The sequence below is a fragment of the Limulus polyphemus genome, unplaced genomic scaffold (assembly GCF_000517525.1).
Source record: "Limulus polyphemus unplaced genomic scaffold, Limulus_polyphemus-2.1.2 Scaffold1790, whole genome shotgun sequence".
Lineage (NCBI taxonomy): Eukaryota > Metazoa > Arthropoda > Merostomata > Xiphosura > Limulidae > Limulus > Limulus polyphemus.
Genome location: NW_013667400.1, coordinates 220,503 through 226,502, shown reverse-complemented (window position 1 = coordinate 226,502; position 6,000 = coordinate 220,503).

The window sequence follows — 6,000 nt, the reverse complement described above, 5'->3', positions numbered from 1 at the left end:
TCACTAGAATCCAGTGAATATGCACATGATCACTGACCTTGCAGCAGTTTCTTTATTCTACCGCATGAAGAAGAAACAATAAGGAAGCTTCAAAAATAACGATTGACCAATCATATATACTCCAGGTCCACCGACCATTATTGAACAAGTAGTTGCTTTTGCCATAATAGTCTTTGATGAGTGTGGTCTTTTACATCTTTCAAAGGTTGGCACCACAAGCACCATTTCTAGATCATCTGTGTTTGGTTTGAATAACTCAATAACTCCTGATAGCCTCTTATATGTAATATTTGACAATTATGAGGTGTTAACCACAAACGTTCCGAAGCAGAAACCCCATCTTCGTCTGCATGTGTTCTCATTTAATGTAATTATAGGCACCAACACATCTGTTCCTTTACTGAATAAAACAGCTTTCCTTTCTATCAAGCAAAACCTCGAAAAGTCTCTAGAAATTTACTTAAATCGACTTTAAGTTGCTGTTGATGAACGAAGATAATGCTAATCGGGCAACTGTAGAACAGGCAGTGGAGTTTACAACATATGCAAATGTATTTATGGTCGTTGATGATACTGGTGTGCTTATATTACTGCTCTCTAGTGTTCTGTCCAACATCTACATGCAGACTAAATAATAGGTTATCTATGTTGTTAGGATGTGTCAAGACAACAACCCAGTATGGAAGGTGAAAGATGATACACTTGAAGATATTTCTGTCGTCTTAGCTAGCACGTGGTTTAGATCGTCATTATCAAATTTGGATGGCCCTGTGCCGTCAATGAATGAAGTAAATAATGGAATAACCGGTATTTGTGAGCAATTTATGACAGCTCTTTACAGCGATGGATCTAAAGCAACAAGGAAATTGGTCGATTTTCGTTACTTTTACGTCACTTCTACCAAATATGTCCCGGTTGAATGCATGCCATCAACAAGCCAGGCATTTTACTTCCATTCTCTTAGGATGATAGATATGTCGGACATAAGGTGGTTGAAATATTATTATACAGTCTTCTTCTTGGAAAAACCGAAGAAATATGGGATTGAATTATATGAATGTAGAGTTTTGAAATACAATAAGCCTAATGCAATTGTCCTATAACAAACACAATCACATCATAATAATTGTTGTTGTAACAAATGACTTATCTAAACAGTGTTCCAACCATTACTGTGTTTGTTGTATCCCAGCCGGCCTGATGAATTATGACATTGAGCGAAATGCGTTGTCGACAATAGATATGGCGGAAATAGTGTGGTTGAAATAATATTACACACTCTTCTTCTCAGTAAAGCTCTATTGGATCGAATAAATAATTTAGTGTTAAAAACCCAATAAGCCTAATACTATTGTCTTATGACAAATATATGCGATTATGTATAGTATTGTTGCTCTGACCTTCTTATCCCTTACTTAATAGGTAAGTAACTAAATATCTAAAGAGGTTTATATATTAACTCTCCATTTCTCAAACTCGGTAAATTTCTAGCATTTTCTAGATCAGATTATGACTAAATACACCCACGGAAATTTTGTGAACATCGCACTCCACCTAACAACGCTCTCAACCCACTTATTCACCCAACCTCAGCATGGAAAACTTCTGTCAGCAGCAACAACTATAAGTCACACAGCCCACATGCTTCTGAGTAACGTCCGCTCCAACGATACATCTAAATTTAGAAACAGAATTGCCAGGCTAACTCTAATAACATTTTTAGGAATGGCAAAAGTAACGTAAGATCCAGCATAGACGAAATGTGTTTGACATTACTCTGATGCTCTAAGGGAACTGACAGAGAAAGGATCAGTTTGTAAGCCGGCTCCTGCAGCGGAAGCTTGCATAAAAACTTCAAAGCGAGTTTAAGTGTCTAAAGAACAGATAAACACAAAAGATATAGATGCACAGCCATTCTATTGTTCTCATGTTAGATATTCTTAGGTATCATATTGAGTTCATTTAGTTATACTGCAATATCATGTCGAGTTGATTTAGTTATACTGAGGTATCATGTTGAGTTGGTTTAGTTATACTGAGGTATCACGTGGAGTTGGTTTACTTATACTGAGATAATAGTATCGAGTTGGTTTAGTTATACTGAGGTATCATGTAGAGTTAGTTTAATTACACTGAGGTATCATGTTGAGTTGGTTTAGTTATACTGAGGTATCATGTTGAGTTTTAGTTATACTGAGGTAGTAATGCCGAGTTGGTTTAGTTATACTGAAGCATAATGTTTAGTTGGTTTAGTTATACTGAGGTAATAGTGTCGAGTTGGTTTAGTTATACTGAGGTATCATGTAGAGTTAGTTTAATTACACTGAGGTATCATGTAGAGTTGGTTTAGTTATACTGAGGTATCATGTAGAGTTGGTTTAGTTATACTGAGGTATCATGTAGAGTTGGTTGAGTAAACTATTCTGAGGTAGTAATATTGAGTTATATTAGTGAATTGTAGAAGTTACGTTGAGATGGTTTAATTATGCTAAGGTATCGTGTTATGTTTACGCTGAAGTAGTCATTCTAAGTTAGATATATTGCCCTTTTATCAAAGTAACGACTCAACTTTATGTCACTGAATGTACCTTTTTAACTGAGTTTTTCCACTAAAATATTTAATGACATATTTTGTTTTCCAATGAAAAGTGGGTAAAATATGAAGGCTACCTAAAAGTTATATCATCTACAAATAGATGAATTTAACATATTTCTATAGTCACTAGCCGCTTCTAATTTAGATATGCTGACCACAAGGATAGCAGCACCCGCCACTTAAAGGTTACTTTTAACCGAATAGCGGAATTGACGGCCACTTTTATAACGCGCTCACAGCTGAAAGTGTGGAATGCGTTAAACAGCACATCGCAGGCTCGAACCTTAAATATTCCAGTTTGAAGTGTAATGATAGTAAATTCTCAATAATAAACTCATTTGTTTCGAAATCTTAAAATGGATTTTAAAGAGTGATTTTATAAGTAGATAATTTTTGTATTAATTTTCTTTGTTTGCGTAAATTTAGGTTTGTCGATATTTATGTATATGTCCAATATAGCATTACTTTGGCTTCCATTACTTTGCTTTACAGTGGGCACATATTTTTTAACAATCCTGTATATTTGGCATGGAATCATAAAACCAATATCTACTAAACAAGAAACAAAACCTTTGGCATCGCAAGAGACTTCAGTGTGCATTGCTGTTTTTCTTTCGTGTTCCTTTTTAATTAAATATAGTACACGGATTACATAACGAAAGGATGTAGCCAAACATTAAATGCACCACAATGCCAAAGAAGATGTAATGTAAAAGTGGGTAAGCTAAACAGAAAATAAAATTGGGGAATATTTCTCTCCCCTTTTTATTAAAGTGGAAAAAGCAGCAACATGAATATAAAAATGGAGCCAAGTTTCCCCATTTTTTTTCTTATTTGATTGACACACTTTTAGATTACATCTTTATAGGGTTTCCCCTTTTAACTTGACTGGTTTTATACATTTTATTTTCAAAGGTTTGAAATATCGTATTTTTTTAATATATATTTTTGGTTTCGCTAGGTTGATAGAGCTTTCATAGCATTAGCACTGCTCTTCAGCCAACCTAATTAAATACACTACATAACACATTAAATACATACTTTTAACATAATCTAAAGATATATATAAACGCGTACATCCCAGTACAAATATTCTAAAAACAATATATAAAGATCATATATTATATAAAATCCATCAACAATAAAACAATGGTAGAAATTAGTATTGTAGATAAAATAATTATTAGTCAATACTAATTTTACAGTTTTCTTTAAAAATTCCTTAGTAATTCTGGAATGCAACAGCTGAGTTCACGGAAATGATTAACAGCTGCAGTTACAAGTTTATGTTCAATATCAGTATATAACGATACTAGATCTGGTGTAATTAAATTGGAGTTATGACCAATTTCACGAGGCACTTTTGATATAAATTCTAAATCATCCCCTTCATAACTTTTAATTTTTGCAGTAAACGGTTTTTAACAGTTCATCCACAAAAAGTCTAATACTGTGAGAGGAACATTGACAATAATAGGTTCAGCAAGTTGTACGTAATTATTATCTAATTCAAAACAAACATTAATTATATCTTGGCATTTATGTATTTTTTGTAAAACATAAAATACACTTGTAGTTGGAGTAAAGTTAATTAAGTAATCTATCTCCAACTTATTACGTTGAACCTTATAATTTTGAGTAACAGATTTAGTAGTTTCTAATACGTCTTAATAATAATAATCTTTTTTTCAAGTTTCGTATAAGTTGTATTAACTCTTAAATGTTCTATAACCATTGCACCATAAAACTTATTTGACATTAATATTATAGTATTCCCTTTGTCAGCTTTTATAAAACTTTTGAGCACAGATTATGTACAATATTCTTCTCGGTATTATTCCAATGTTTATATTATTTTGGAAAGAAAGGTAGGTTTTTTTATCTGATTACATAATGCATCCAGTTAAATACAGATACTGGTTATTTGTGTAAAAAACTTGATTTACTTCTTAAAATGATATCAACTTGGTTATCTCTTTGAGTTTGATTCGTCTAATAAAATAATTTACATCTTGTTCTATTTGTAGGTGATTAGGCTTGCTGATGCGAAATAAGATAAACTCTTTCTTAGTGAACATATTTAATTATTTGTAAGACTACAACTAAAGGTATTTAACACATTAAGATTGCTTCGTGCCCACCTTCTTTGTTTACTGCGTCTTTTCAACAAGGATAAAAATAAGAGCAAGAATAATTTCAATACCTATTGACTGATTATTTCTCCTGATCTAAAATCTAGCTTTATTCAAAAACATAAGAATAAAGGCATTCCACCACATTTGTCCAAAAGTGTACATCAGTGCTGCTGCATCTTACTTGGCTAGAGTTACTATTGTTCAACTAGATATCGTCTTATTGCCCTAAAAAAATGAGATTAAACGAAATACTATGATGAATGGTCATGGATTATATTATTTAATGAATTGCAGTAAAACACAAGTTCCAATAATGCACAAAACCTAAACACCTAGCAGACATAATTATAATACAATACATAAAAAAACATATAAACTTAAAACTACTCGTTTGACTTTTTCCTCTCTCTGAGTACTGTCAGCTCGACACATCCAGATATTTTATCATGATTTGTTTCACTGTAATCAACTAATAGATCGCGTTTACTCACTTGATTATCCACACACAAGTGTACCGAAAATTGAGTGAAAGTGGCACATTAATTATAGATAGGAGAAGATACCAGTGTACCGAAAACTGAGTGAAAGTGGCATTTTAATTATAGATCTTCCAATTTTACTCAACAAATTATCAATATCTACTTCCATATATAAATAAATGTCACGTTTTCACGTTTACTCGCCTGATTATCGACATACTTGCAGCGTACAACCCCCACCCCCAATCAGAAACCTCGAGAATGATATAAACGCTAGTAATTTAGATACCGGGTTCAGGTTACCAAGAGGTTGGAAAATACATTTTTCTACCCTCTTGACATCGCTAATCTGATTTAGCTGTTTTAAGTAAGTCACCATATAGATGAAAGATGCAAGGTTATTTAGTTTAATTTTCGTGGTGTAACTAACTTTCATCTCCCGACTATCTCCAAAATCAATTCGTCTCATCAACATTTTACTAACTTACTTGTCTCAGTTACCTATAATATCATTATTTCTTCATTGTATACTTATCACCATCAGTGGAAGCAAAGGAGAATATGTTACAATATGTCAGTCACATTACATCTACTATATACAGTGCCGACGAGGCCTTTTCCTTTAATACCAGAACTCATCAGGCTAACTGGGATACGTCAGATATAGTAATGGTCTAAGTGCTATATACATAAACAACAACTTATATAGCGGGAACCAGATTAAGCAAGTGAATTGCATTCATTATAAGTTTTATTTAAGTAATTTACAAATCAGACTTTTAGGGTAAGG